This window comes from Prionailurus viverrinus, chromosome C2 (genome assembly GCF_022837055.1).
Source record: "Prionailurus viverrinus isolate Anna chromosome C2, UM_Priviv_1.0, whole genome shotgun sequence".
Classification (NCBI taxonomy): domain Eukaryota; kingdom Metazoa; phylum Chordata; class Mammalia; order Carnivora; family Felidae; genus Prionailurus; species Prionailurus viverrinus.
In genome coordinates, this window is record NC_062569.1 from 50,156,033 (window position 1) to 50,173,705 (window position 17,673).

At 39.7% G+C, this 17,673-nt stretch overlaps 1 pseudogene; it reads left to right on the forward strand.

Moving 5' to 3' along the window:
* Positions 1-16,315, forward strand: part of LOC125174441 (vomeronasal type-2 receptor 1-like) — a 34,356-nt pseudogene extending 18,041 nt beyond the window's left edge.
* Positions 16,316-17,673: the final 1,358 nt, after the last annotated feature.

Below are 17,673 nucleotides of genomic sequence, written 5' to 3' on the forward strand. Positions count from 1 at the left end.
GCCAAAGTGCCCCTTGTGCAGAGTGGCTTGGGAATGCCTGGTCCGTGCCTGCCTCAATTCTAGCCACCCAACCAGGGCACCCTGGGACCTCCCAGCCCACACTCCACCTTGGTTCTAGCTGCCCCACCAGGGCAACCCCTGTGCTCAGCACCCTGGGACACCCTGGTTTATACTCACTTCAGCTTCAGCTGTCCTGCCAAGGCACCCTCTCTGTGGAGAGTCCCGGGACCACCCCAGCCCCAGAACCCACTTCAGCTCTGGCCATGTTACCAGGGTAGCTCCATTGCAGAATACTCTGGCCACACCAGACACAGCTCTAGCCAGCCCGCCAAAGTCGCAAGGCACAGTCCACACAGGGGCCAACCATGCATAAGACTATTCCTTCAAGTGTAAGAGAAGTAGCTGTTTTGCCTAATTTATAGAAACAAACACAGAAAGTCAAGCAAAATGGGGAGACAAGAATATGCCCCAAATGAAAGATCAAGAGAAAACCTCAGAAGAAGAACTAAATGAAATTAAGCAATATGCCTGATGAAGAGTTTAAAGTAATGGCCATAAAGGTGTTCATGGGACTGAGAGAAAAGTAGAAGAACTCAGTGAGAGCTTCAACAAAGAGATAGAAAATGTAAAAAACAGAACCAGAGTTGAAGAATATAATAACTGAAATGAAAAATACACTAAAGGGAATCAAGAGTGGATTAGAAGATGCCGAAGAATGGATCAGACATCTAGAAAATAAGGTAAAGGAAAGCACCCCAGCAAAATAGCGAAAAGAAAAAAAGTATTAAAAATTTTTTTAAAAAATGTTTATGTATTTTAGACAGAGATAGAGTGTGTGTGTGTGTGTGTGTGGGGGGGAGAGAGAGAGAGAGAGAGAGAGAGAGAGAGAGAGAGAGACCCAGAATCAGAATCTGAAGCACACTCCAGGCTCCAAGCTGTCAGCACAGAGTCTGATGCTGGGCTTGAACCCATGAACCGTGAGATCATGACCTGAGCTGAAGTTGGACGCTTAACCAACTGAGCAACCCTGTCACCCCAGAAAAAAAGTATTTAAAAAAAGGAAGATAGGTGAGGAGAACTCTTGTAAAAATCTTCAACAAAATATTAGCAAACCATAGTCAACAATGCATTAAAAGGATCATTCACCACAATCAAGTGGGATTTATTCTGGGGATGCAAGGATAGTCAATATTCACAAATCAGCCAATATGAAACACCATATAAACAAAATGAAGGATAAAAATCATCATCTCAATAGATGCAGAAACAGCATTTGTCAAAGTACAGCATTCATCATGATAAAAACTCTCAAAACAAAGTTGGTTTAGAGGGAGCATACCTTAATATAATACAGACCATTTATGAAAAAACCTCAGCTAACATACTCAATGGTGAAAAACTGACAGCTTTTCCTCTAAGATCAGGAGCAAGACAAGGACGTCCATGCTTACTACTTTTATTCAACATAGTGAAAATTCTAGACACAACAGTCAGAAAAGAAAAAGAAATAAAAGCATCCAAATTGGTAAGAAAGAAGTGCAACTGTCATGATTTGCAGATTATATGATACTAATCACAGAAAACTCTGAAGACTCCACCAAAAAAACTATTAGAAGTAATCAATGAATTTGCTGAAATTACAGGATACAGAATTAATACACAGAAATTGTTTGTGTTTCTATACACTAGTAACAAAGTAGCAGAAAGAGGAATGTAGAAAATAGTCCCATTTATAATTGAACCAAAAATAATTAAATACCCAGGAATAAACTTGATCAAGGACATGAAAGACCTATACTCTGAAAACTATAAAACGCTCATAAAAAAAATTGAAGACAGCTTAACAAATGGAAAGATATTCCATGTTCATGGATTGGGAAGAATTAATATTATTAAAATGTCCATAATAGCCAAAGCAATCTACAGATACAATGCAATCCCTATTAAATACCAGCCGCGTTTTTCTTAGAACTAAAACAAATAATACTAAAATTTGTATGAAACCACAAAATACCCTGAATAGTCAAAGCAATTGTGAGAAAGAAGAACAAAGTTGGAGGTATCACAATTCCAGATTTCAAGATATACTACAAAGCTGTAGGAATCAAAAGAATGTGGTATTAGCACAAAAATAGACACACAGAATCAATAGAACAGAATAGAAAGCCCAGAAATAAATCCATGATTTTATGGTCAATCTACGACAAAGGAGGCAAGAATATACAATGGAGAAAATATAGTCTCTTCAATAAATGGTACTATGAAAACTGGACATGCAAAAGAATGAAACTGGACCACTTTCTTACACTATCTACAAAAATAAACTCAAAATGGATTAAAGACCTAAATGTGAGGCCTGAAACCATAAAACTCCTAGAAGAAAACTTTGGCAGTAATTTCTTTGACATCAGCCTTAGCAACACTTTACTGGATGTGTCTCCTCAGACAAGGGAAACAAGCAAAAAAAAAAAAAAAAAAAAGCTTTTGCACAACAAAGGAACCCATCAACAAAATGAAAAGGCAACATACTGAATGGGAGAAGATACTGCAAATGACATATCTGATAAGCGGCTAGGATCCAAAATATATAAATAATTTATACAACTTTAGCACCAAAAAACAAGTAATCCAACGAAAAAAATGGGCAAAGGACTTAAATAGACATTTTTCAAAAGAAAAAGACATACAGGTGGCAAACAGACACATGAAAAGATTCTCAAAATTACTAATCATCAGGGAAATGCAAATGAAAACTGTAGTGAGATATTGCCTCATATCTGTCAGAATGGTTAGAATCAAAAAGATAAAAAATAATAAGTGTTAGCAAGTATGTGGAGAAAAGGGAACACTTGGGTACTGTTGTGTACTCTTGGTGGGAATGTAAATTGGTGCAGCCACTGTGGAGAATGGTACTGATTTTCCTGAAAAAATTAAATAGAAAATCAAATGACTCAATAATTCTGCTATTGGGTATTTATCCAAAGAAAATAAAAAAAACCCCACTAATTCAAAAAGTTGTATGCTCTTCTGTTTATTGCAGAATTATTTACAATAGCGAAGATATGGAAGCAACACAAGTGTCCATCCATAGATAAAGAAGTGGTGTATATATGTATATAATGGGATATTACTCAGACATAAACGAGATCTTGCCATTTGTGATAACATAGATGGAACTAGAAAGTGTTAAGCTAGGTGAAATAAGAGAGAGAGGCAAACAAATTGATGATTGCCAGAGAGAAAGGGGGTGAGGGGGATGGACAAAATGAGTGAAGGGGAGTGGGAGGTACAGGTTTCCAGTTATGGAATAAATAAGTCATGGGGAATGAAAGGTAGAGCATAGGGAATATAGTCAATGGTACTGTAATAATGTATGGTGACAGATGGTAGCTATACTTGTGGTGAGCACAGGGTAACGTATAGACTTATGGAATCACTATGTTGTACATGTGAAACTAACATAACATTGTCAACTATACTTTAAAAAAGAAAAAAAGAATGCAGGAGCAAAGCAGGGGTTCTCCCTGGTCAAAAATTGGACAACTTGAGCATCAAGAAGGAAAACAAATGCAGTAAAATAAAACACATTTTAAAATCCATAAGTTCATAATGATAGTCTCTCTCCTCCTTCCAAAATTGATCAGCTTTGGAAGATTCTTTGGAACCAACCTGTTATTTCACAGACTACTAAATAAAGGAAAAGAAGTAAAAAAACAAAAGCAAACACACACACACACACACACACACACACCCCAAAATACTGCCTTCACAGCACTTACAGTGAAATCAATTAATTGAGCCAATATTTGTTGAGCACAATATTATAGATGCTAGACACTATCTTACGAACCGGGAATACATCAGTGTACAAAACAGAACAAATCTCTGACTAATGGAACATTTTGGTGGAAGGAAATAGGCAATTATGTAAATTAGGTAAATTATGTTATCTTAAATGGTGATAGTGCTGTAGAGAAAAAGTTATAAGGATTAAGATAGGGAATGATGGAGTCGGGGGTTTAATTTTACATAATATAGTCAGGGAAGGCCTCACTGGGGTGACATTTGAACAAAAAGGGAAGTGAATCCATGCATTATCTAGGGGAGGAGTATTTTAGACAGAGGCAATGGCAACTTCTAAGCTCTGAGGCAGGGGTGTGGTTGGCATTTTGGAGAAACAGCAAAGAGGTCAGTGTGGCTACAAGGAGAGAGGGAGAAGGAGAGTAGTGGGAGAGGAGGAAAGAGAGGCGAGAGAGTAGATCACATAGGACCTTATTGGGTATTTCAGGACTTTGACTTTAACACTGAGTGAAAAGGGGAGTCACAGAAGAGTCTTGAGAGAGGAGAGTAATGGTCTGACTTAGGGTTTAAAGGATCATCTGTCTGCCATGTTGCAAATAGCCCTAAGGAGTGGGCTGGGGTGGGGAACAAGAGTAGAAAAAGGTAAACCAATTAGAAGACCAATAAAATAATGCAAAATAATGCGGGTGCTTGAACTAAGATAGATGTGATGGAAGTGACACATAATAGTCACATTCTGGATGTCTTACAGTTAGAAGCCCCTGGACTTGCAAGTGTTCTGCCCCAAATAATTAGTGGACAGTACCAGGTATGATTTAACTCATCATGGCAAGCTGAATCTGGAGGTTGGGGAGCAGACGAGCCTGAGTGAAGGAGAGGATGTATATATGCATGCAAGTAATGCAAGATAAAGATATGGATGAGAATGGTGGTGTTGGTGACAGAAATGGGGAATTTGGGAGGAGGAATAGGCTTAATGGGAATAGTTTTGACATGTTGACTTGGAGGTGATGGTAGAAACTAAAAGTAGGGACACGTTGGAAGTTTAGGATATGGAATTAGAGGTCAGGTGCGATAGGTTGGCAGAGATCAAGATTTGGGAGTCCTTATATAGAGCTGCTGGTTGAAAAAAAAGAGTGAATGAACTGCTTTATGTGAAGAGATTAAAGCAGAGGATTAAGGAGCAAACCTAAGAAAATGCCCACAGTGATGAGGAAGGTGGAGGAGGTAGAGCTGACAAAGTAAATAAAAGGCCCAATGGAAGCCAAGGGAGCCTGAATCTCAAGGAAGGATTGATCAAGAGTGCCAAATATTGAAGAAAAACACCAGAGAATTTAGCTAGAGGAAAAGCTAGCAGACACGGCAAGAAACATTTTAGTGAGATGAGTGGGTTAGAAGCTAGGTTACAGGGGTTAAGACAGAAAGGGATACTTAGAAATGGAGAAAAAGGCATCAGTTCATTGTTCATGATTTTATCTTATTTTTTTAATGTTTTTATTTATTTTTGAGAGAGAGACAGAGTGTGAGCAGGGGAGTGTCATCCATGCCTAGCTATCTTGGGTTTCCTGAGATATCACAAACCCCCTAGAAATCCAGATGTAAACTCTTTCTGTCCTCCCCTGGTGCCCCAGTGGAGACAAAAGGCTTTGTTACATGCATTGATTGTATTTGTCTTTGCTAGCTTTTCCATTTGGTGTGTACTGATCTATGTCGTCCTGGGACCCGGAAGGGGATTCATCAGGGGGAACCAATATGCTGTTTTGACCTCATCGCATGTGCTGATGGACACGTGTCATGGGAACCAGGTAGAGATGATCATATTTTTCACTGATACTGAAATGCAATCAGAGTAAGCATGCTTTGGTAAACAGGGCTTTAGGAGTGATCTTTATAAATAGGTGTAAACAACTTATAACAAAAATCGTTACAATCCTTCAAACTGTTGGATATTCTGTGTAGTTTGAAAAAAAACCATAATATTGGGTTTCAGTTCTAAAGCTGCTACAGTTGGGAATTTAAGAGAAGAAAAATTTTAAAAATGAAATGTGAAATGTGAATAAATGGAATCATAAAAAGTACTTAAAATTATTTCAATTTATAAAATACATTAAACATCAGTTATGTAAGAAATAGTGAATAATTGGAAAAACAGGTGAATTACAGTTCTGTATTCTACTGAATTATCTCTAGTTTGGAACTGTAAGATATAGAATTCCATCCCTAAAGACAGTGGACTTAAGGCCATAATTGCTCAAGGTTTGTAGGATGAATTTTACAGATGAATTCTTTACTGCTCCATGAATTCTTCTCTACAACCTGATGAATTTCTGCTCTTCATGACCAGGAACTTACCTGGGTTTGGTGTGCGTAGCCTTATGAAGCATGTTGGAGCAGGTATACTTTTATCTCTGCTTATCTCTATCTTTAAAGATAACTCAAAAGCTGTACTTGTCCTTTGCCCAAAGGCCCGCCATAACAATTTATTTCAAGAAGAATTTTAAAAAATGTAAAAGTTCCCCAAATAGAAAATAAGCACAATGTAACCTGAACAACTCCCTGAGCCCACGTGACTCATTCTCTGAAGAGTTTTATCAAGAGAAGTCCAATCCAACAGTGAGAAGTGGTTAAAAGGGATTTCCAATCATCACCTGTACATTTCAAAGAACACTAAAGTGATCCATTTGATAATTTACCATAAATTCATCTCAAATACCTTTTTCCTATGTTGTAACACACTCCCATGTAGCTTTGTCAACACTGTTGTTTTTGTTTCCCTTGTTTTTAAAAAAACTTTTTTAATGCTTATTTACGTGTGTGTGTGTGTGTGTGTGTGTGTGTGTGTGTGTGTGTGTGTGTGAAAGAGAAAGAGAGGGTGGGGGAGGGAGAGGGGCAGAGAGAGAGGGAGACACAGAATCTGAAGCAGGCTCCAGGCTCTGAGCTGTCAGCACAGAGCCCAACATGGGACTCAAACCCACAAACCATGGGATCATGACCTGAGTCAAAGTCAGAAGCTTAGCCAACTGAGACACCCAGGGACCCTTGTTTCACTTCTTATTCTCAGTCCTTCTCTGCCTGTTCTCTGGAATCTGCATCTGGAGGGTGGGGAGGAGAAAGCTGAAGGAGCAAAGACAAGATTCCCCTCAGTAGGTGGCAGTAATGTTGAATGGAAGACTGAAAACACTTGTATTTTAATCAAATTTCTCACAATAATTCTCTTGATTGTTTCACCTGAGTAGCTTTAATTTTCCCATCCCTGGCAAACCATCTGTGGGTTGTTCTTAGGTTTATGAGGATACACACCTCTCTTCTCAACGGGATAATGGGAAGAGAAGGAAAGAGGCATCTTACTGGAAAAGGCCCATATAGGAAAGGCTGAAACCAAGAAGGCAGTCCAAATTTCCACAACTAAAAATAATTCTCAATTTGTAATATTGGTTGCAGACTCTAAGACCATTGTATTTCTGCTTTTTTTCTTCTTTCTTACTTTCTTTTTTTTTTTTTTTTATTTAGATTTTGTATATTCTGTATAAAGGGATTTCAGTGAGTCCTGCCCTGGGACTTTGGCTGCTCCGAGCTATTCATAGCTAAAGGGGACAATTAATTTTCTTGCAGTTAATCCTCTGTTTGTTCATTAGGTCAAAGGGAGTGTGAACAATGTGGTGAAGACTATTGGTCAAATGTACAAAAGAGTGAGTGCATACTGAGAGAGGTGGAATTCCTTGCTTACAATGAGGCCCTGGGATTCCTGCTTGTCATTCTCTCCATCTTTGGGGTGCTTGTGGTCGTGGCAGCCACAATTGTGTATGTGATATGCAGGCATACTCCACTTGTGAATGCCAATGACAGGGATCTGGGCTTTCTTATTCAGGTTTCTCTTGTCATCATATGGCTGTCTTCCAGGCTTTTCATTGGCAAGCCATACAACTGGTCCTGTATGACCCGCCATGTCACTTTGGCAGTGGGATTTTCTCTTTGCCTGTCTTGTATTCTTGGAAAGACTATTTCACTGTGTTTAGCCTACAGAATTTCTAAATCCAGAGCCCGACTCTTATCCATCCACTCCCTTTATCGAAAAATCATTGTGCTAATCTCTGTTCTAGTTGAGATTGGCACATGCACAACCTACTTAGAACTGGAGCCTCCAAGAGTGTGCAAGAACATGGAATCTCGAAACATAAAGATCATTTTGGAATGTGTTGAAGGTTCTATAGAATTTTTATGCTCTATGTTTGGGATTGATGTCTATCTGGCCTTGCTATGTTTTCTTACAACCTTGGTTGCTTGCCAGTTGCCAGATAATTACTATGAAGGAAAATGCATCACCTTTGTGATGCTGGTCTTTTTCATCTTCTGGATCTTTTTTGTCCCTGCTTACTTGAGCACCAAAGGCAAGTTCAAAGTAGCTGTGGAAATGTTTGCAATCTTGGCATCCAGCTATCGTTTGTTGGGTTGTATATTTGCTCCCGAGTGTTTCATTATTCTGCTGACGCCAGTGAGGAATACTGATGAAATTGTTGGTGGAAGAGTTCCCACTATAAATAAAAGCATCCAACTGACTTTAGCTTCTGTGAGCAGTAGAAGTAGAACACAGTGTCAAGTGTTCTGGATGACTAGGGTTGTGAGTTAAATGTGTCTTTCAAAGCTGCAATGGTGACATGGTTCAATGTTCCCTCTCAGGTTCTCCTGCAGCAGCTGCCTGATGCTCTGGGGAAATATTGAGGACTTGGGCTCTGGTAGTATGGTCCTAGCATGAGATATGAAATCTCATACTGTAAGATACCATTGAGCATGAATTAGAATACCTGTTACTCCTGAAACTGTAAACCACTACATTCAAACATCTCAATACTTGCGTATAAGGAGTGTATAGCAGAGGGTACAAGTAATCTAAAATAATGGGTAAAAAATTGGCTCATGAATATATCCTTTTTTTTTTTTAATTTATTTTTGGGACAGGGAGAGACAGAGCATGAACGGGGGAGGGGCAGAGAGAGAGGGAGACACAGAATCGGAAACAGGCTCCAGGCTCTGAGCCATCAGCCCAGAGCCTGACGCGGGGCTCGAACTCACGGAGCGTGAGATCGTGACCTGGCTGAAGTCGGACGCTTAACCAACTGCGCCACCCAGGCGCCCCGAATATATTCTTTTTTTATATCATGGGTGTCTTATCTAGAAATTTACATTAAACAAAGTCACCTTGTGGGGACCAACAAAGACATCTTGTTAATGCATCTATTGATAGCTTTTCTCTAACTGAGGTAAGAATTATAGCTCATAAACTCTCCCTTGGAGCAGGGCATTTGGTAAGAGAATTTATGTTTCGAAGGACTCTGCAGCATACAGATGATATTGGAGGAACTGAGATGTGAACAAAGCTCAGGTCCTTCTTGAATTCATAATGGGAATAGACAAGTTTCTTCTAGAGGGAAAGCAAGGCCTACTTCCTCCAGATTTTCCTAGATAATAGTAGTAAAATATTTGAGTTCCTATAGAATGCAAGATTTTTTAAGAATAAATTAAATGATAGATATTTACTCTCTGGTCATCCAGAGTTAACTAAAATGTTATAAAAATATTTTGAATCTTCTTCCAGTTATGAAACTTAAAAGTGATCTACATATATTTATGTGAATATGAATTAAATGTGTGGAAAAACAGAATTTGTAGAAATGCTGATAAACCAAATAGCTGTGTGCATACTTGACTCTAGGAAACCAGTAGGATCAGAAACTCTCTTTTCAAGAGAAGTTATGAAGTCTTGTGAATATCAATTAGCCAAACTAGGCAGAGAGATTCATACAGGCTTTGGAGCAGAAAGTGAAACCATGATGACTAGTTTAGCAGGACAGGTCTGTCAGGAATTTATTAATTTTTAAAGAAAGATAATTCCAGGGGTGCCTGGGTGGCGCAGTCGGTTAAGCGTCCGACTTCAGCCAGGTCACGATCTTGCTCTCCGTGAGTTCGAGCCCCGCGTCAGGCTCTGGGCTGATGGCTCGGAGCCTGGAGCCTGTTTCCGATTCTGTGTCTCCCTCTCTCTCTGCCCCTCCCCCGTTCATGCTCTGTCTCTCTCTGTCCCAAAAATAAATAAAAATGTTGAAAAAAAAATTTAAAAAAAAAAAAAAGAAAGATAATTCCAGACCAGATGAAGAGGATAAGCTTCCTGTAATTTAAATAGGAAGTTTACACCACGGTTCAGCAAAGCCCCAAAGTGAGCTCATTTCTTGGAGGGCTAATGGTATCCCAGTGCTTTCTGGGCCGGCATCTATTCACCTACCCATCTCCCAAAACTTGTACAGTGCTTTGCATCATGGCCCTAGGACTCTGAGAGAAGAGCCTATATCACGGCGTGACGCATGGGAGATTGCTTTCTTTGTCCCTATACTTGATCCAGGAATGGACTTTGGAAAAGACAGGGTTGTTTGTCAAGGTATCAAATAATACAAAAATGAGAATCCGAGTCAATTTCTTGCTCAATAATGCATGCAGCTTGAGTCTTCTCAGTGATCCATTTTGGAATTTTAAAAAATGCTGAAAGATGACTCAAGTCTAGTGATTTGCCTTACTTTTATATTCAAAATATTTCAATCTCAAAGTAATTTTTCCTGAAATGTTGACTGCTGAATATATATCTAAAAAGGTAATTCCAGAAGTCCACCTGGGCAATATCGAAGACTTCACTATTTCCTTTCATACCAGATGGCTCAGTAATACTGTCTTATTGGACTTGTGTTCCTTGCAATTATTTATTTTTCTGATCAGCAATAGGTTTGGGAAAGTAGAGAGAATAAATATTATTAAAACAAAGTATCAACTGAACTTGTATGCTTAACTTTATTTTTTTTAATTTTTTAAATTTAAAAATTTTTTTTTAATGTTTATTTATTTTGGGGACAGAGAGAGACAGAGCATGAATGGGGGAGGGGCAGAGAGAGAGGGAGACACACAGAATCGGAAGCAGGCTCCAGGCTCTGAGCCATCAGCCCAGAGCCTGACGCGGGGCTCGAACTCACGGACCGCGAGATCGTGACCTGAGCTGAAGTCGGTCGCTTAACCGACTGAGCCACCCAGGCGCCCCGCATGCTTAACTTTAATGTTAACTTGTAAAATTTTATAATTTTAAGATACAACTTTCATCTAAAATGATCTGAAGTTATCACTTGTTGACTTGGTACACATACATTGTCATAAAGACTGGCTTATGGCAGATAAATTGAATAATATGTGTTGTCAAAGATGATGGTCTAATTTTTAATATTGATCTATTCAATTACTTATCAAGTATTAAAATGGTCCTTACTGCGTTAAAAAATAATTTTTCTCCTTGGGCGAATGGGTTATTTGTTTATTTCATTTAATTTAAATTACATTTAGCTAACATATGGTGTAATATTAGTTTCAGGTGTACAAGTTTAGTGATTTAACACAGGCATGCAACACCCAGCGCTCATCACAATGAGTCCACCCCTTAATCCCCTTCACCTATTTCACCCATCCGCCCACCCACTTCCTCTCTGGTAAGAGTCAGTTTGTTCTCTATAATTAAGAGTCTGTTTCTTGGTTTTCCTCTCTCTTCACCTCCCGCCCCCGCCTATGATCATTCGTTTTGCTTCTTTTTATTAATGTTTATTCATTCAGAGAGAGAGAGAGAGAGAGAGAAAGAATGAGTACAGGAGGGCCAGAGAGCAAGGGGCAGAGAGAATCCCAAGCAGACTCAATGGTGTCAGCACAGACTGAGGGCTCAATCTCACAAACCATTAAATTATGACCTGAGCCGAAATCAAGCGCCTGACACTCAACTGACTGGGCCACCCAGGCACCCTTGTTTCTTAAATTCAACATATGACTGAAATTGTATGTTATCTTTCTCTGACTGACTTATTTTGCTTAGCATAATACTCTCTAGTTCCACCCACGTCGTTGCAAATGGCAAGATTTCATTCAAACGTGTCATTTTAAAATGATTTCTAGTAAAAAAAAAATTACTAGAATCTCTATCAGCAAATGTTGTCTCATAAGAGAATCTCACATAGAAGTCATTCGTGACGCTCCCTGCTGGGGGTGAGCATTTTCTGGTAACCACATGCTGGGTCTTGGGGAATAGTTCAGAATTAATTTCGGGGTGTTGCATCAAAATAATGCAGTTGCTGGCTTGGGGAGTAGCATAAAGACTAATTGAAAGAAAAAAAAAAGTAGAAAACAACACTTTATTAGAGGCTGACCTAGACATATGCAGGCTTGAGCTCTTTTGGAAAAAGAAATGTTTATCAGAGCTGCTCAAACCCACAATGTAAGATTGATTTGTTTGGGATAAGGCAAAGAAAATTCTTGATAGAAAGTGAATATATTATCAAAAAGGGAAAGATACTCCAACAGCCAGATTAATTTCCTTAAAACACAAATCTGATCTCATCTCTTCCCTGCTCATCAGCTCCCAGTGTTTCCTCAGTTCTCTGCAGCATGAGTCCAGCTGCCTTAGCCAAATATTTGAGACCTTACGAACTGTTTTCCATTTTCTATTTTCAACGTTTGTCACCTGCCACCTTCCTACCCACATCCTTGCAACACAATCCAACTGGATGCCTGAAATTCCTAGAATTACCTTATTTCCTTTTTCCTCTAATGTGCTAATAGTACTCCATCCATCTATCCATCCATCCATCCATCCATCCATCCATCCATCCATCCATCCCTGAAGGGATGGTGTGCATCAGATTCAGAGGGAGGCATAGAAGATGCGCAAAGACAAGGCTTGTCCCCCACGTACAGGTAATTGCTGTCATTTGAAATGAAAGATAATAAACTGACAATGATCCTATGATGTGATCAAGCTGTGATTATGGGAGCATGGAGGTCAAGGAGGTGACATTTGAATACCTTCCTTAAGGACAAGAAGGAATTAGCCATAAGCAAGAAAGATAAACTAATGTGTGCATTCTCCCTAGCCTAGTGGTGGGGCATGGTAGGTGCCACCTTCCCTTTCCTTTTTTCTAAAGTCCTGTAGGACTTTATCTATGCCTCTTTTGTGTCATTGACCATTCTCTGCCTCATACTAGGGTTATCTGCTTCCATATCTTTTCTCTGTTGCTGCATTATAACTTATTAAGGGACCCCTTATATGTATATAAGTAATCTTTATAGTCTTAACATCACAGAATATAACTTGCATTTAAGTGGTGCCCAATGATTTTTTTAAAATGAATGGATGGATGAATAAAGTTATTAAGATAGTTAACCAGTAACCTAGAAAGGCCCAGGGGTGATGTTTCCATATAAACTGAGGAGGCCTGGAGCATAGCAGGGATGGAGGAAGTGGAAAGAGGCTGTTAGGGAAACCTGGTGGGTAGGGGCCAGTTTGAGAGCAACAAGCACTTCTTTGGGAAGAGAAGGGAAAGCAGGGCTAAGAGGAAGGAGGTGAGTTGAAATGGGAGTGAGCAGTCTTAAAAAGAATTTTTCAATGGTATTCATTTTACTATTTTCCCATGGTGTTTTCTCCTTCATATAGTCTTATTTTTTGAAGAAATGCTGTGTTTTAACCCTCCTGCAATTTCTTCCCTTTTGAGCTGTCATTGGGAAGCAGCTGTTCGGAACATCTAAAGGCAGAGTAGTTATTCATAATCTCAAGGTAGAATTATTAACAATTTATATAAAAAAATCTTTGTGAAATTTACTCATTTACATTTTTAGAAGATTATTACACATTTCCCCTGATAGTTTTGGGAAAACAATTTAAATATAAAAGACATAATGTGAAATGCAAATAAACCAGATACATTAGTTTGGGTAGGTTAACAATCCCTAAATCTCAGGGGTTTAACAGATTAATACTTAACACACATTTGAGATGAATGTATGTCCTATTAGTCAGACTGCTGTCTTGGACAGCCCTCTTTCAGGGGGTGATTCAAAGATGCTGCTAGATAATCTATGTTTGCCCCACCACACACCCATTTGCTGCCTTCCCCACTCTGCTCTGTGCTCCTATAGTCTCCATCACACAAATTCCCTTGTCCTGTGGCTTCCAGTGGGTTCTGTCAATGAGAGGAACCAATGGGACACTGGACAGCAAGGAGAGAGGTCAGGGTCACTGGACAGCAAGGAGAGAGGTCAGGGTCTTTGCTCTTTCAGCCATGGCTCATTCCTTTCCTGTGGCCCCTCCCCCTCCTCTCCTGTGACTACAGCTCTCACCAAGTGCCACATTTGCTGACCTATCCTTTCAGAACTGAGTGTAAAAACAACTTTTCATTGTTGCTAGTCCCAGGGGGTTCACTATCCTTTGTTAGATCCCTTAACTTTGCTCATGTCTATAGTCCTTTATTTTTTTTTCTAATTTTTATTTAAATTCCACTTAGTTAACATACAGTGTAATATTTGTTTCAGGTGTACAATTTAGTGATTCAGCACTTCTATACAATACTCGGTGCTCATCACAACAAGTGCCCTCCTTAGTACCCATCACCTGTTTAACACCCATCCCCCCACCTCCCCTCTGGTAGCCATCAGTTTGTTTTCTATAGTTGAGGGTCTGTTTCTTGGTTTTCTTCTCTCTCTTTTTTTCCCACCCTATGTTCACTTGTTTTGTACTTTAACTCTCTTCTCTTCTGAGCGTACCAGCGTTTCCTGTTGGTACCCTGACTCATCCAGTGACCCAAGTTCCTTTTGCTTCATGATGCCAGTGTTTGCCAGGGCAAGCTGGAAGTATACTTCATAGGCTCTAATTCATGGATGAGTGTAAATAGACTGTGGGAAGGTCTGATGGTGGCTAGTCTGGGGTCTGGGACTTAGGAACTCTTGAAACCATTAAATAAGAATACCTCTGAAAGACAAAGCCTCCAATGAAGAGGAAAGAGTAGGAGGAAGATCCAAACTGATCAGGACAAAGACAGCAGGGGCAAAGAGAGAAAGGGTTCAAATCCATATAATCAAAGTAAATCTTACTTAAACTCGTGTCATTTTGAAACATAAATAGACCCGGACATGAATGAGAACAGAGGTTTTAGATGCTTTAGGATAATGATCATGTTCAGTTATTTTTGCTAACGGGGTGAAGCAATGGCAAAGATAATCTCAAATTACTCATAAGCTATTACTGTCATATGACTGATTGTATCAATAGACATTCCAGGACTGTTTCATGTGTTTGCTACAAAATGATGTGGTATGTGGCTGCCCATTTTGCCAGCAATGCACCATCACTCAGAACAATTTGCCTCATGGAAATGCCTTAGGAGTTTGGAACATACTCTTTTGAATATCCTCAATTATGAAGAATCTTTACTTTTTCAGAATAGAATTTTTAAAATTTTTATTTATTGCTAAACATTGAAAGAAAATGTAAGGGGAAAACAAGATCTGTAAAAGGCTGAATGGAATACGGAGAAAGGTAAAGCAAAACAAAACCACAATGTTGATTAGCACGTTAGAAAACTATTTTCAGCATCTACCGAAAATGAACATATATATACCCATGACCCAGCAAATCCATTCCCAGGAATCCACTAACTAAACTATGTCTGTATGCTTATCAAAAAGATGAATTGGGTAGTTGTGATGACCCAACCACCCAAATGCCCATCAGCAGGAGAAGAAATAAATAAATCAAGATAAACCCACACAGTGGGATACCGTGCGGCAGTGAGAACGAACAGGCTGCTTTGTGGGGGAAAAGACTGTAGGGCTTTATGGTTGAGAGCTGGGAGACCAATTTAGAAGTGATTACTGTCATCTGGGCAAGAGATCAAGAGACCATCTTGGACCAAGAGCAGAGCTCTCAACAATTTGTGGCTAGCTGGACATGGTCACATCAGATTTCCTGACGTAATTTAGACATTTGGCAGTTGCATCTCAAAGTAAATATTCAAAAGAAAAGGGGGACGCGTCAGAAGGCTACAGTTTAAGCACTTAGCACCAACTCCAAAGATAATCCCATTATTTTGAACTGGCTTTTACTGCCTTTTGAAATTCTGATTAATAAGGGGATCATTTAAGCTGATAAAGCCACCTGGGTGGAACATGATTTTCTCAGAGTGGCTGCCAGAGCTCACCAGTAATTGAAAAACATGAATGCAAAGTTTCCTGTTTCCTTTTTCCCATTTTAAAGTTAAAATCTCACTGAGTAAACACTTTTTCTCCTTTCTGTAAGGATTCAGAGTGACAGCCTAACCAGCAAATACCTTTCTCCTTCCTCCTAAAGACACTAAACTTCATTTCTGCCTTTCTCTTTGAAGCTTTTCTCCACAGTGTCCCATTTTTTGGAGCTGGAGTATGTTGATTTATAGGTCAAGCATAAGGGTTTCTCAGGCGAAGTGCAAATTACTACTTCCTTCTCAGGTTGTTTTTATGTTTTTGTTTTTTTCTCTATCAGCTGCAGTTTCATAGTAAATCTTCCCACAGTGTTAATCAGACTGATGGAGTGGCCAGCACCCTCACTGAGGGCCTTGATCAGGGAAGACAAAGCACAATGATTTACTTTGGTGCCCTAGCCTCAGAACTGGTTGGGCGTGATAGAGCAAAATGACCAAAAGCAAAGAGTTTAGAATAACATGGTTTGGGACCAATGTTACAATTTCTTGCTGTTTAATCCTAGGCACGTTCTTTTACTTCTCTAAGCACAAAGCCTGGCATATAGTAAACAGTCAGTAACTGTTAGTGTCTTTGTCTGTTCAGGCTGCTGTAACAAAATGCCACCGAATGGGTGGCTTATAAGCAAAAACCATTTCTTTCTCATAGTGCTGGAGCCTGGAAAGTCTGGAGATTATGGCACTGGCAGAGTCAATGTCTGGTGAAGATTTGCTTCCACATGGTGGAAGGGATCTCTCTGGGGCCTCTTCTATGTGGTCGCTCATTCCTAACGAGCTAACGTCCCAAAGGCCCCACATCTTAATATCATCACCTTGGGGGTTGGTATTTCAACTTATGAATTTTGAGGGGGGAACAAACATTCAGACTGTAGCAGCTAGTTATACAAGTTATTTCATGAACTACTAGTAATACTATTATTAGCTTGTTGGCTCCAATGTCTCTTTAGTCCCAGCCCCATGCACTGAGTATTTTAAACTCCAGGGGGCGCAGTGGGCCCTGCTCTAGCTCCTGTGATAGTGGCACTTTCAGGCCACAGAGTTTCTGAAATCAGAAACTTGGGGATCATTATCAACATTTTCTTTTCTTTCAGCTGCCTCCTCCATCCCCCTTCTAAGCCCCATGTACGCCACAATTGTCTACCAATTTCTGTCAACTCCAAAATCAATATGGTTCTCAGATCAGTCCTTTCCTCTTTGTTTACCCAACCCATTAGACACTCTTGGCCTAGGTACTTTTTGGTACTCTTACTTTGCCTCTCTCTGCAGCAAGAGTCCTCTAAAATGTGTGTTTAATTTTGTCACTTTTTGGCTAAAATCCTTCACCATTATGTTCTTGTTCTCTGTTTATTTCTCCTACTTGAAACTCCTTCTTCCTTGACCTTTTGGGGCTTCCCTTCCCTCTAGCTAGATTATTTATAATATCTTGAATTCATCTTCTCTGAGAAAAGGTAACTCCTTCTTTCTGAATATTCCTTCCTTCTCTGTCGTTCTTTTGCCAAACATCTTTCTCCAATCCATGAAGACTCAGGTATCACGTCACTTCTCTGTGGAAGCTTTCTGAGCAGGCTCTCTCCGCTAAGTTGGCATGGGGGAACTTCTCATGCTTTGTAACACTCCACACCTGCTTTGATCATGGCACTTAGCATCTTGTGTTGTAATGACTGTTGGAAGATACCTTGCACCATGAGCTCAGGGAGCTCTCTACTGCTCATCTCTTTATTCCTTGGTCCTCGTAGAGGGCCTGATTCATGATAGGTGCTTAATGAATGCATTCTGAATATCCTTGGCGGCTGCT